The sequence below is a fragment of the Zootermopsis nevadensis genome, unplaced genomic scaffold (assembly GCF_977971745.1).
Source record: "Zootermopsis nevadensis isolate Lab colony 2312 unplaced genomic scaffold, Znev_1.0 Znev_ptg000071l, whole genome shotgun sequence".
Taxonomy (NCBI): Eukaryota; Metazoa; Arthropoda; class Insecta; order Blattodea; family Termopsidae; genus Zootermopsis; species Zootermopsis nevadensis.
The window spans coordinates 128,704-143,408 of NW_028259202.1; the positions used below are offsets into that span (position 1 = coordinate 128,704).

At 39.2% G+C, this 14,705-nt stretch overlaps 1 long non-coding RNA gene across 2 annotated transcripts; it reads right to left on the reverse strand.

The window, feature by feature from the left end:
- Window positions 1-5,472: 5,472 nt before the first annotated feature.
- On the reverse strand, window positions 5,473-11,038 carry LOC147871060 (uncharacterized). 2 transcript variants are annotated; one of them, XR_015532869.1, is made up of 5 exons: window positions 10,905-11,038; window positions 10,467-10,693; window positions 8,843-9,063; window positions 7,128-7,367; window positions 5,473-6,735 (listed from the first exon to the last, which is right to left on the reverse strand). It is a non-coding gene; the product is annotated as an uncharacterized LOC147871060 (long non-coding RNA). The 2 variants fall into 2 exon arrangements; XR_015532868.1 differs by lacking the exons at window positions 10,467-10,693; window positions 10,905-11,038 and adding an exon at window positions 9,375-9,473 and having other exon boundaries at window positions 5,478-6,735.
- Between the last annotated feature and the right edge of the window lie 3,667 nt (window positions 11,039-14,705).

Consider the following 14,705-nt stretch of genomic DNA (forward strand, 5'->3'; position numbering starts at 1 on the left):
ATAAAGAAAAGCGAAAGAAGAAATACATCGATAAACGTAGAAAAACGTATTCAATAAGAACAGAAGGGAAAAAAAGCAGACGAAGATTTGAAAGGGTGGGTTTGGACGTAGAAAGTTGAGTGACCAAGAACAGTTGGCCTCTGAACAGCGACGTAAAGAACTACATCATCTGACATTTTTAAGAAATAAAGAAAAGCGAAAGAAGAAATACATCGATAAACGTAGAAAAACGTATTCAACAAGAACAGAAGGGAAAAAAGCAGACGAAGATTTGAAAGGGTGGGTTTGGACGTAGAAAGTTGAGTGACCAAGAACAGTTGGCCTCTGAACAGCGACGTAAAGAACTACATCATCTGACATTTTTAAGAAATAAAGAAAAGCGAAAGAAGAAATACATCGATAAACGTAGAAAAACGTATTCAACAAGAACAGAAGGGAAAAAAGCAGACGAAGATTTGAAAGGGTGGGTTTGGACGTAGAAAGTTGAGTGACCAAGAACAGTTGGCCTCTGAACAGCGACGTAAAGAACTACATCATCTGACATTTTTAAGAAATAAAGAAAAGCGAAAGAAGAAATACATCGATAAACGTAGAAAAACGTATTCAACAAAAACAGAAGGGAAAAAAAGCAGACGAAGATTTGAAAGGGTGGGTTTGGACGTAGAAAGTTGAGTGACCAAGAACAGTTGGCCTCTGAACAGCGACGTAAAGAACTACATCATCTGACATTTTTAAGAAATAAAGAAAAGCGAAAGAAGAAATACATCGATAAACGTAGAAAAACGTATTCAACAAGAACAGAAGGGAAAAAAGCAGACGAAGATTTGAAAGGGTGGGTTTGGACGTAGAAAGTTGAGTGACCAAGAACAGTTGGCCTCTGAACAGCGACGTAAAGAACTACATCATCTGACATTTTTAAGAAATAAAGAAAAGCGAAAGAAGAAATACATCGATAAACGTAGAAAAACGTATTCAACAAAAACAGAAGGGAAAAAAAGCAGACGAAGATTTGAAAGGGTGGGTTTGGACGTAGAAAGTTGAGTGACCAAGAACAGTTGGCCTCTGAACAGCGACGTAAAGAACTACATCATCTGACATTTTTAAGAAATAAAGAAAAGCGAAAGAAGAAATACATCGATAAACGTAGAAAAACGTATTCAACAAGAACAGAAGGGAAAAAAGCAGACGAAGATTTGAAAGGGTGGGTTTGGACGTAGAAAGTTGAGTGACCAAGAACAGTTGGCCTCTGAACAGCGACGTAAAGAACTACATCATCTGACATTTTTAAGAAATAAAGAAAAGCGAAAGAAGAAATACATCGATAAACGTAGAAAAACGTATTCAACAAAAACAGAAGGGAAAAAAGCAGACGAAGATTTGAAAGGGTGGGTTTGGACGTAGAAAGTTGAGTGACCAAGAACAGTTGGCCTCTGAACAGCGACGTAAAGAACTACATCATCTGACATTTTTAAGAAATAAAGAAAAGCGAAAGAAGAAATACATCGATAAACGTAGAAAAACGTATTCAACAAAAACAGAAGGGAAAAAAAGCAGACGAAGATTTGAAAGGGTGGGTTTGGACGTAGAAAGTTGAGTGACCAAGAACAGTTGGCCTCTGAACAGCGACGTAAAGAACTACATCATCTGACATTTTTAAGAAATAAAGAAAAGCGAAAGAAGAAATACATCGATAAACGTAGAAAAACGTATTCAACAAAAACAGAAGGGAAAAAAAGCAGACGAAGATTTGAAAGGGTGGGGTTGGACGTAGAAAGTTGAGTGACCAAGAACAATTGGCCTCTGAACAGCGACGTAAAGAACTACAACATCTGACATATTTAAGAAATAAAGAAAAGCGAAGGGAGAATTACATCGATAAACGAGACCATATTAACGACATTTGTAGAAGAACAGACGAAGATTTGCAAGGGTGGGATTGGACGTAGAAAGTTGTCTGACCAAAAACAGGTGGCTTCTGAACATCGATGTAAAGAACTACAACATCAGACATTTTTAAGAAATAAAGAAAAGCGAAAGAAGAAATACATCGATAAACGTAGAAAAACGTATTCAACAAAAACAGAAGGGAAAAAATCAGACGAAGATTTGAAAGGGTGGGGTTGGACGTAGAAAGTTGAGTGACCAAGAACAGTTGGCCTCTGAACAGCGACGTAAAGAACTACAACATCAGACATTTTTAAGAAATAAAGAAAAGCGAAAGAAGAAATACATCGATAAACGTAGAAAAACGTATTCAACAAAAACAGAAGGGAAAAAAATCAGACGAAGATTTGAAAGGGTGGGGTTGGACGTAGAAAGTTGAGTGACCAAGAACAATTGGCCTCTGAACAGCGACGTAAAGAACTACAACATCAGACATTTTTAAGAAATAAAGAAAAGCGAAAGAAGAAATACATCGATAAACGTAGAAAAACGTATTCAATAAGAACAGAAGGGAAAAAAAACAGACGAAGATTTGAAAGGGTGGGGTTGGACGTAGAAAGTTGAGTGACCAAAAACAGTTGGCCTCTGAACAGCGACGTAAAGAACTACATAATCTGACATTTTTAAGAAATAAAGAAAAGCGAAAGAAGAAATACATCGATAAACGTAGAAAAACGTATTCAACAAAAACAGAAGGGAAAAAATCAGACGAAGATTTGAAAGGGTGGGGTTGGACGTAGAAAGTTGAGTGACCAAAAACAGTTGGCCTCTGAACAGCGACGTAAAGAACTACATCATCTGACATTTTTAAGAAATAAAGAAAAGCGAAAGAAGAAATACATCGATAAACGTAGAAAAACGTATTCAATTAGAACAGAAGGGAAAAAAAGCAGACGAAGATTTGTAAGGGTGGGGTTGGACGTAGAAAGTTGAGTGACCAAAAACAGTTGGCCTCTGAACAGCGACGTAAAGAACTACATGATCTGACATTTTTAAGAAATAAAGAAAAGCGAAAGAAGAAATACATCGATAAACGTAGAAAAACGTATTCAATAAGAACAGAAGGGAAAAAAAGCAGACGAAGATTTGTAAGGGTGGGGTTGGACGTAGAAAACTGACTGACCAAGAACAGTTGGCCTCTGAACAGCGACATAAAGAAGTAAAAAATCAGATTAGAGAAAGTGCTCCGAATAAGACACTAAATTAACACCCCAAAGGGGGATAGTTTAGCGTCTTACTCAAGAATTTAAAACGCAACCCATTCGGGGGGTTAGTTTAGTTTCTTACTCAGGGGTTAAAACACTTGAATGAGACACTAAACTAACCCCCCCGAAGGGGAGTTTGTTTAGCGTGTTACTTAAGATTTCAAAAAGCAATGGTCAATTGTTTTAACCCTCAATTCAGGGCGGTTAGTTTAGTTTCTTACACAAGGTTGGTGGCGTTTTACAAACTTGACCAACTCTCCCTAGGAGCTCCGAAAGGAGCGCCCTGCTCTAGTCTGTGTACAATAGGCGGAGACAGAAGTAAGAATATATCGTTTACGCTTACGAAGAATTTTATTTCAACTTGTATTCTAGGTAATAAATGTGTGAGATACTGAAGAACGAACCCTGAAGACATGTAGGAAGCTTTATGAAACAGTTCGAGACTGTAACTTTGGTTCAAAACACGTCTCGTTGATACCGTTTTCTTCTACAAAAGTTACCTTGAAAAGACAGTTAACAATTCCGAAGAGTCTCAGAAGGTAGATTAAATTATATTCGTCTCCTTACGAACACACAACTGAAAGAACTAAGTAACTTACTAATTAACTAACTAACTAGATGGCTTACGGAACCAGAAGGTTCATCGACCGAACCAACCAAATCCCTCCACCGGACTCTGTCCTGGGCCAACAAACTCCAGTCTCCTTCAACTCCTATCTCCCATAGATCCCGCCTGACATTATCCTCCCATCTACGTCTAGGTCTCCCCAGAGGTCTCTTCCCCTCAGGCTTCCCAAATAGTGGACCCAACCAACCAGATGGCTTACAGAACCCGAAGGTTCATCACCGAACCAACCAAAGCCCTCCACCGGACTCTGTCCTGGGCCAACAAACTCCAGTCTCCTTCAACTCCTATCTCCCATAGATCCCGCCTGACATTATCCTCCCATCTACGTCTAGGTCTCCCCAGAGGTCTCTTCCCCTCAGGCTTCCCAAATAGTGGACCCAACCAACCAGATGGCTTACGGAACCCGAAGGTTCATCACCGAATTAACCAAAGCCCTCCACCGGACTCTGTCCTGGGCCAACAAACTCCAGTCTCCTTCAACTCCTATCTCCCATAGATCCCGCCTGAGATTGTCCTCCCATCTACGTCTAGGTCTCCCCAGAGGTCTCTTCCCCTCAGGCTTCCCAAATAGTGGACCCAACCAACCAGATGGCTTATAAAACCCGAAGGTTCATCACCGAATTAACCAAAGCCCTCCACCGGACCCTGTCCTGGGCCAACAAAATCCAGTCTCCTTCAACTCCTATCTCCCATAGATCCCGCCTGAGATTTTCCTCAGTATTTTGTTTCACAAAACTCGCTTAGCTTTTGTGTTACTCCCGTTAAAAGTGTTACACAAAAGCGACTGCTTAAATTGTCATAAAAGTGACGTGGTATTAATCCTCACAGATGAGTTACATTTCCGTGCTTCTGCGTCGGGACAGAAACAATTACACGACCTGTGAACGTAGGGATTTTCGTCTACAAAATTCTGTTGCCCATGAAGTTATTCTTATTAGCGTTATTAATATTTAATCGCATTTTTATTTACTGTATTTGAGGTTAATTGATGGAAACTGAATGACGCATTGAAGCAACCCTTCTTGCCACCTCAAAGATTTTGCAATTATGGAGAAGAATCTTCATTCCAAATTAAAACAAATATATTCTGCAGAGAACTTGTGAGACCTACTGATGTTTTAATACTCCAATTTATATGATGAACTATCATTATTTATAAATTAACAATCATTCCATTTATTTAACTATTTCCATGCATAATTTATCAAATTTAACTTTAAATTCACATAATCTCTATGTATGCTTTTTAACCTATGAAAAAGCATTTTTTAAATATATATCATAATAGAAAATTTCAAAGCCTAACTCCACTAATCAAACATAAAAATGAAAACTAAAAACTAAAAGGTAGATTTCCTGTTCCACATTCTAACAAATATGCAATCTGAATATTCTTCAAACATGGCCACTCTCCAGCAATAAAACTTGGTTTCTGGAGACCACAGCCCAAAATTGGAAGAAATCTGTACAATATTTATGACAATGGAAATAAAACAATTATATCAATTATTTATTTTAATCCGTCTGATCACAATATAATTTTATTTAAAATTTATTATAATTAAGATAAGAAAATATCATTCATGTTCCTTATCGATTGATCGATTTACATTTCGGAACAAACAAACAAACAAAACAATTACTTCTTTAAAACAGGGAAGGAAAACCCTGACAGAAAACCAAGGGTTGAAGGGGCTGCATAGGAATAGAGAAACCAATCCTTCTAAGGGAAAGAACCCGGAATAAAAACTTCTGGAGGACTATGGGGGTTGGACATCGGGCTAAGAACCCAATTCTGGAAGAAGCTGACACACTGAAAGGGCCGTAGTGGTAAAGAAGAAGAAGAAGGACATGTAATGAATATCGAAACTTTCATTAGGTTTGTACGTCTTCCTCCTCTGTGTGTGTGTGCGCGTGTGCGCGCGCGCTTGGGTGTGTGTGTGGCGTGTGGGGCGTCTGGGGCGTGGTGTGGGGGTGGTGTCTTGTCGTGTCGTGTGGTGTGGTGTGGTGTGGTGTGCAGTCGTATAGTGTCGTGTCGTGTGGTGTGCTGACGTGTCGCGTGGTGTGTCGTCTCGTGTGCAGTCGTCTCGTGTGGCGTCGTGTCGTGTGGCGTCGTCTCGTGTGGCGTCGTGTCGTGTGGCGTCGTCTCGTGTGGCGTCGTCTCGTGTGGCGTCGTGTCGTGTGGCGTCGTCTCGTGTGGCGTCGTGTCGTGTGGCGTCGTCTCGTGTGGCGTCGTCTCGTGTGGCGTCGTCTCGTGTGGCGTCGTCTCGTGTCGTGTCGTGTCGTGTGGTGTCGGCCCACACCACAGTACACCACACGACACGACAGCACACGACGACACGACACGACGCGACACGACTGCAGAACACACCACACAACACACCAAACCACACGATACAACACGACAGGAAACCAGGCCCCACACGCCCCACGCCCCACGCCACATACACACACCCAAACGCTCGCGCGCGCACGCAGACACACACAAAGGAAGAATACATACAAACAAAATGAAAGTTTCGAATTTCTTCATTACATGTGCGCTTCTGCTCCAACCTCTTCTTCTCTAGCACTACGGCCCTTTCAGTGTGTGAGCTTCTTCCAGAATTGGGTTGGTAGTCCGATGTGCAACCCCCCCCCGTCCTCCAGAAGTTTTTATTCCGGGTTCTTTCCCTTAGAAGGATTGGTTTCTCTATCCCTATGCAGCCCCTTCTACCCTTGGTTTTCTGTCAGGGTTTTCCTTCCCGTAGCCTTTGGGGATTCCTCCCCTACCCACAAGGCAGTGGGGGCACTGAGCTCATGTGGTATTTGATGGGTGTAGCCTGCCACCAGCTACACTCCCACGCTCTCCGGTCTTGCCGCCTCGGTCCGGGACTGCCCCTTATTCGCAGCTAACCCTCATATCACTATCCGCCACCTGTCGCCCGCCCAGTAGCTGAGGCTCGCCCTGGATTACGACTGAAATAAACAAACACGACGTTACGGATACGGATCCTACACATCTCCGTTACGCTTTTTTGCCGAATGTCCCTTCCGTGTAGACGTACGTCAAAATTCTTGCTTTATATTATGGAACTCTAAAGGTTCATTGTCGTGTTCAGATCATCCACCTACCTAAAGTCAATTGAATCTGTTAAATTTTGTGCGGTTCATGTCTCAACCATCTCATACTCCTTGAATTAATCACTCTAAAATGTTAAATTGAATCATAAGTATGAAGTTCCCCATTGAGTAAGAAACTAAACTAACCCCCCCCCAAAGGGGTGGTTAGTTTTGTGTCTTATCTAAGTGTTTTAACCCTTGAATGCGCAGTATGACTTGAATGAGTATTATTATCAGTATCAGATTACCTTGTTGGTGTCGGTACGTCTTCTCTCACTTTTCTCCATTTCTTAAATAGTTTTCTGTCGCTGTTCGGAGACGATGTGCTGCTTGTAGAGCAGTGATAATGCGACTGGCTTGGTATTTGTTTATTTATTACGTTATTTGTTTACTCGGCATTGTTGTGTTTCTATACCAACACAACAATGCAGAGTATAAACAAATATCTGTTGACATTGTTTGAAGACGTCACCTTCTGTCACCGGGATCTAAAAGACACACAATTGAAAATATATAAATCACTTTTATATTACTGTTAATTAAATTAAGCAATGAAGCTATAACACACCCATCAGTTATTTACCATCACAGTTTCTAGAGTTCACCTCAGTGAACAATACAAAACACATACGGATGTGTTCAAGGTCGTATTTTTCTGTGTTCATTGTACACGATTTTCAGATTCTGTAATACTACAGATTCAGAAATATAAGATATGAAATGTTGACAGAGGAACCACGGTTCCGGAGAATCTGACGTAAATACGTCTCTATAATGTAATGTAATGTAATAATTCTTACATAAGATAAGTACCTGTGATATTCTAAAACGTTTTTACCAGCACAAAATTATCTATTCTACGACGCACTTATTCTACAGCCGATTCACAGCTCAGCGCTTTCCGCAATAACGAAAGCGGATTGTTGACGGCAGGAATGTAACACAACAATGCCGAGTAAACAGATCACGTAACAATTAGTTTCTTAGGTAACATAACTTCATTGTTATGTTACCTGGGAAACATCAAACTTCATTGATATGTTACCTGGGAAACGTCAAACTTCATTGATATGTTACCTGGGATACGTCATCTGTTTATCAACAAATAAACAACAATGGTTACCTACATAGTTACCTTACATTACATTACATTCATCTACCACAGACCCATCTTAAGCGTAACTAATTCAAGTTAAATAAGCAATGTCTTAATCAAACTTTACTCGATTGTAAAACAGGTGTGACGTATTTACGTCAAATTATCCCGAACCATGGTTCCACTGACAACTTTTTACATGCAAAACAAATTAATTAGAATAATGGCCGGTGTCAAAAGCAGGGTATCTTGTAGAAAATTATTTCGTAAATTTAATATACTTCCACTTGCAAGTGAATTTGTACTCTGCTGTCTATCATGTGTGGTGGAAAACTTAGATAAATTTAAAATAAATACAGATGTACATAATTTAAATACAAGATGGAAACATGATCTCTATGTGCCAAATCCTAACCTTACTAAATATCAAAAAGGAGTCTACTATACAGGTATAAAGTTATTTAATAATCTTCCACCAACAGTTAAAAGTCTAAGTTATTAAATAAAGGTATTCAAGCCTGCATTGAAATATTACCTCTTCACTCACTCTTACTATTCCGTAGATGCTTTCATCTCTGCTGAAAATTTTTAAGCTTTATGTATATCTATAATCTATATGTAAAGCAAGTTTTGCATTTATTTTTAAAATTTAAAATTCTGAGGTTTTTGTATATTAATTTGTTAAAATCTTTAGTAAAAAACTAAACTAACCCCCCCCCCAAAGGGGTGGTTAGTTTTGTGTCTTACTCAAGTCTTTTAACCCCTTCCTTTCATTGTATTTATCGCGTAAATATAATTTAAACACAGAGGCGTCAGTTTTCGTAAGCAGTTTGACTTGAATGAATATTATTATCAGTATCAGATTACCTTCTCTCACTTTCCTTCATTTCTTAAATGGTTTTCTGTCGCTGTTCGGAGACGATGTGCTGCTTCTGGAGCAGTGATAATGCGACTGGCTTGGTATTTGTTTATTTATTACGTTATTTGTTTACTCGGCATTGTTGTGTTTCTATGCCAACACAACAATGCAGAGTATAAACAAATATCTGTTGACATTGTTTGAAGACGTCACCTTCTGTCACCGGTATCTAAAATACACACAATTGAAAATATATAAATCACGTTTATATTACTGTTAATTAAATTAAGCAATGAAGCTATAACACACCCATCACAGTTTCTAGAGTTCACCTCAGTGAACAATACAAAACACGTACGGATGGGTTCAAGGTCGTATTTTTCTGTGTTCATTGTACACGATTTTCAGATTCTGTAATACTACAGATTCAGAAATATAAGATATGAAATGTTGACAGAGGAACCACGGTTCCGGAGAATCTGACGTAAATACGTCTCTATAATGTAATGTAATGTAATAATTCTTACATAAGATAAGTACCTGTGATATTCTAAAACGTTTTTACCAGCACAAAATTATCTATTCTACGACGCACTTATTCTACAGCCGATTCACAGCTCAGTTCTTTCTGCAATAACGAAAGCGGATTGTTGACGGCAGTAATGTAACACAACAATGCCGAGTAAACAGATCACGTAGCAATTAGTTTCTTAGGTAACATAACTTCATTGTTATGTTACCTGGGATACGTCATCTGTTTATCAACAAATAAACAATGGTTACCTACATAGTTACCTTACATTACATTACATTACATTCATCTACCACAGACCCATCTTAAGCGTAACTAATTCAATTTAAATAAGCAATGTCTTAATCAAACTTTACTCGATTGTAAAGCAGGTATGACGTATTTACGTCAAATTATCCGGAACCATGGTTCCACTGACAACTTTTTACATGCAAAACAAATTAATTAGAATAATGGCCGGTGTCAAAAGCAGGGTATCTTGTAGAAAATTATTTCGTAAATTTAATATACTTCCACTTGCAAGTGAATTTATACTCTGCTGTCTATCATGTGTGGTGGAAAACTTAGATAAATTTAAAAGAAATACAGATGTACATAATTTAAATACAAGATGGAAACATGATCTCTATGTGCCAAATCCTAACCTTACTAAATATCAAAAAGGAGTCTACTATACAGGTATCAAGTTGTTTAATAATCTTCCACCAACAGTTAAAAGTCTAAGTTATTATATAAAGGTATTTAAGCCTGCATTGAAAGATTACCTCTTCACTCACTCTTATTATTCCGTAGATGCTTTCGTCTCTGCTGAAAATTTTTAAGCTTTATGTATATCTATAATCTATATGTAAAGCAAGTTTTGCATTTTTTTTAAAAATTTAAAATTCTGAGGTTTTTGTATATTAATTTGTTAAAATCTTTAGTAAAAAACTAAACTAACCCCCCCCCCCCCCAAAGGGGTGGTTAGTTTTGTGTCTTACTCAAGTCTTTTAACCCCTTTCTTTCATTGTATTTATCGCCTAAATATAATTTAAACACAGAGGCGTCAGTTTTCGTAAGCAGTTTGACTCGAATGAGTATTCTTATCAGTATCAGATTACCTTGTTGGTGTCAGTACGTCTTCTCTCACTTTCCTTCATTTCTTAAATAGTTTTAAGTCGCTGTTCGGAGACGATGTGCTGCTTGTAGAGAAGTGACAATGCGACTGGCTTGGTATTTGTTTATTTATTACGTTATTTGTTTACTCGGCATTGTTGTGTTTCTATACCAACACAACAATGCAGAGTATAAACAAATATCTGTTGACATTGTTTGAAGACGTCATTTCCTGAAGACAACGAAAATCAAAAATTTTTATAGTAGACTAGAGCAGGGCGTTCCTTTCGGAGCGCGTTCTCTAATCTGATATTCTACGTCTTTACGTCGATGTTCTTGTTCAGTCAACCTTCCACGTCTATCTCCACCCTTGCAAATATTCGTCTTAAAATCGATCATAATAGTTTTCGCAATCGTAATATATCGAATGAGTATCAGTTTACCTTGTTGAAGTTGTTGGAGTCGGTACTTCAAATACTTGATGACGTCTTCTTTCACTTTTCTGATGTTTTAAGCCAACTGTCAGTCGATAATCAAGAATGCGGTCTGCTGCTTCTGGAGCAGTGATCATGCGACTGGCTTGATAGTTTTCGATCTCTTTGTTGTGAAGCGGTATTTGTTTACTCGGCATTGTTGTGTTTCTATACCAACACAACAATGCAGAGTATAAACAAATATCTGTTGGCATTGTTGATTGACGACGTAATTTATTAACGACGACGAAATCACAAATTTTTATAGTACTAGAGCAGGGCGCTCCTTTCGGAGCTCCTACGGGGGGGTTGGTCAAGTTTGTAAAACGCAACCAACCTTGTGTAAGAAACTAAACTAACCGCCTCGAATTGACGGTTAAAACATTAGGAGGTTGGTTGCGTTTTGAAATCTTAAGTAACATGCCTAACTAACTGCCCTTCGGGGGGTTAGTTAAGTGTCTCATTCAAGTGTTCAAATGTTATGATAAATAAAGTATTTTAGAGCAAAAGTTAAAGGGACACTAAGAAAGTATTACCCCAGGACGAACACAACAGCGGTATTTAACTCCCCGTGCTGAAGGTTGTCTTTAGAGCACTTTCTAAAACACCTGTGTAGAGCGTAAAATGCGTGTCGAATATTTCAGCCACCCAAGAACACGTCCATAATTTTAACACCTTCCTCGTATTAATTATAGATTACTTTTATTAGCATCGCTTTTTTACAACGTTCCTTTATCCTTGGAATTGTCTTAAGACGTGATTTTATTTGAGAGGACATCTAAATAACAAGCAGTCCTCCTCTTTACCTGAAACGGAAAATTAATGCTAGAACAAATAATGTGATATGTGATACATATATAATTATTTAAAGGCTCTGTAAATTGTCTCAAGTCTGGGATCATATAATTCTACGCGGCAGATGGGAAGGCGTTCTGGTTTAAAGACGCCATTTCCAGGGCAGGAGCTGTTAATGGCCTTATATTTTTAAGGGTTCCTGTAAAATAGCGTGTACACATATCTCGGAAGATTGCGGTCTTAACACTGAATTGGTACCATATAAAGGCAGAACAAGGAGAAAACGAACTGATGATAGGCGTGAGAATAAAAAAAAAGTTTGGTTAGAATGTCTCTTCCATTCGTAGCACGTGACATCGAGCGAGCTACGAGCTAGTTCGGTAATACCAACCTGACAATACTCGGCTTTATTTAGTTGTTGCAGGTTTTTATGGTGAGCACAAACTTAAATGTTCACTCCTCGGTCGGATGGATCATCGAGACAACAGGACAATAAACAGTAGGAGTAACAGGAACACATGAAATAGAAGCGTTAAAATTATATTTCGAATTTTTAGATGGCTGAAAGTTTCGATTTAGATATTATAGTATGAAGCTGGACGGAATAAAATCATGTGAGCTTCTGGGACTCAGTCCACTACACTGTTAACAGTGTGGAATTAACTTTATAAAGGAAAGAAAGAACGTGTGTATCTATCGGGGTTGAATGTGAGATGCCTTGTACCGTGGCATCACTACAGTAAGACTCCAGTAAATTTCTTGTTTCATCAACACAAGGTTAATGAATGTTCTTGCCGCACATTGCATTACAGCAGTTTCTTATATTCTGGAAATTTTTATGTGAAATTGATTTGTGATATACAATTTTATCCTGAATGTACTCAATATTAGTTTGAGGGCACCCCATATTCTATTTCAGAATATGCTATTGTAGATTCCCATCCAGTTTATACCTGCATTTGATGCATATCATCTCAAGGAATTTATATTTAACTCGTAATTTTACAGCAGAATATTGATAAAATCAAGATAGAAAATGACGTGGATGTTCTGAGAGAAGAGGATTCCGTTGGCGTGAGAAATGATGAGGTTTACACACCATCAGCTTTTCCCATAATGAAAGATGAATGGAAGGTAAGCCTCCCTTTAACCAAATTATTTATGGTTCTTATCTGTTTGAGTGTATGTACAAATGTATCCAGGGATGGATGAGAATTCAGGGATAGTTGGCATACGTGACTTTTCTTCTATTCCGTGCAGTAGAATTTTTTATTAACCTCTTAAATACGAGGTGCGATCAGAAAGTTTCGAGACTGCGCCTATAAAAACCCGTACACTTATCTCAGGTATTAAATTCATCCATCACCCTCGACGTAGTTCCCCTGGGAGTGAACACAACGATCCCAGCGCCGCTGCCAAGCCTGGAAGCATCCCTGGAAATCTTTCTTTGTCAGCCTGTCAAGCACCATCTGCGATTCTGCCTCAATCTCTTCTATCGTCTCAAATCTCCTTCCCTTTAGCTGAATTTTCATCTTTGGCATGATGAAGAAGTCACACGGCGAATAAGGAGGGTGCGGGATGACGGCCATGGTGTTTGAGGCCAAAAACTGCCGAACTTTGAGGGCGGTGTGCGCTGGCGCGTTGTCATGATGCGTCGCATGTGGAGTTCTTCCTTTAGAATCAGCTGACAGGTCCCATAGCCTATCCCAACAATGTCGCACAAGTCGTTGATGGTACGACGTCGATCTTCGTGAATGGCCTGCCGAATCTTCGTAACATTTTCGGGCGTTGTGCTCGAAGATGGTCGTCCAGAACGCTCGCCATCATCGACAGAGGTTCGGCCATTTTTAAAACGTGAATGCCACAAAAACGTTTGTGCACGACCCATTGCGGACTCCCCAAATGCTTGCTTTAGCATTTCATAGGTTTCCGTAGCCGTTTTGGCGAGTCTTTGGCAAAATTTGAAAATCCGCCATTCCGAAATCGCAGGAGGGTCGGTGTAATTCACTACCAAAACTCCCGTAACTAAGAAACAAATGCTAATTCGATGATGCCGGTTGGCACACTGATTCACTATGAATGTAGGCCGCACCCCCTAGCGGCAGAAGCTCGTACTACATCCGGTTCGCCCTATATTGACACAGTCTTGAAACTTTCCGATCGCACCTCGTACCATGCTATCATTTGGGAGTCCATTTGATATGTATCCGAGTTCAGGCCTGATAAGAAACCCAACTTTCTGTTACAAGTATCAAGGAACTAATTGAACTAACATCCGACATCTTCCTATCCCACTGCATCTAGAGTAATATATTTGCCAAGTTTGTGTTCACATTTTAATACAGTGACCTACCATTCAGAGTTAGAACACGTTATGCGATGTAAGACCAGGGGCTCCAAAATATTTAATCTCTTGCTATAAGTAGCCATCAAGTGATTGAACCAACAAATTTACGTGTAGCTGTCCCACTGTGTAAAAAAATGCATGTACTATGGAATTCAGATCCAACCTGGTACAGAGTAAGAACCAAGATAACTGAGTGACTTGGCATTTATTGTTTGAGTATGATGTTAAATTGGGGGCATGGGCTCCAGATTACGTCACATACCTCAGTGAATTAACTGTTGTAAACTGCGATGTGGACTTCAAATTCTTGCACACCTTCCACTAAATTTGGGTCAGGTAATCGGATTTGGTAGAAAAAACTTTCGTGTTGCTTTCAATCTCATTCTTCTTCTTCTTCTTCTTTATGTTAACTTTATCATAATTCTTTCCTCATTTCTTCAGCAGAGTCCTCAGAATGAACATGAACTTGAGCATGGTGGGGGACATCCCAATTCCTGTGATGCATGCAGTAAAACATTTCGTTGGCCAAGTGGTCAAAAGAGACATCAACGCACACATAGTGGAGAGTATCCTTGTACCTGTAATGTGTGCAGTAAGTCGTTCCGACAGAATCATCATTTGAAGATGCA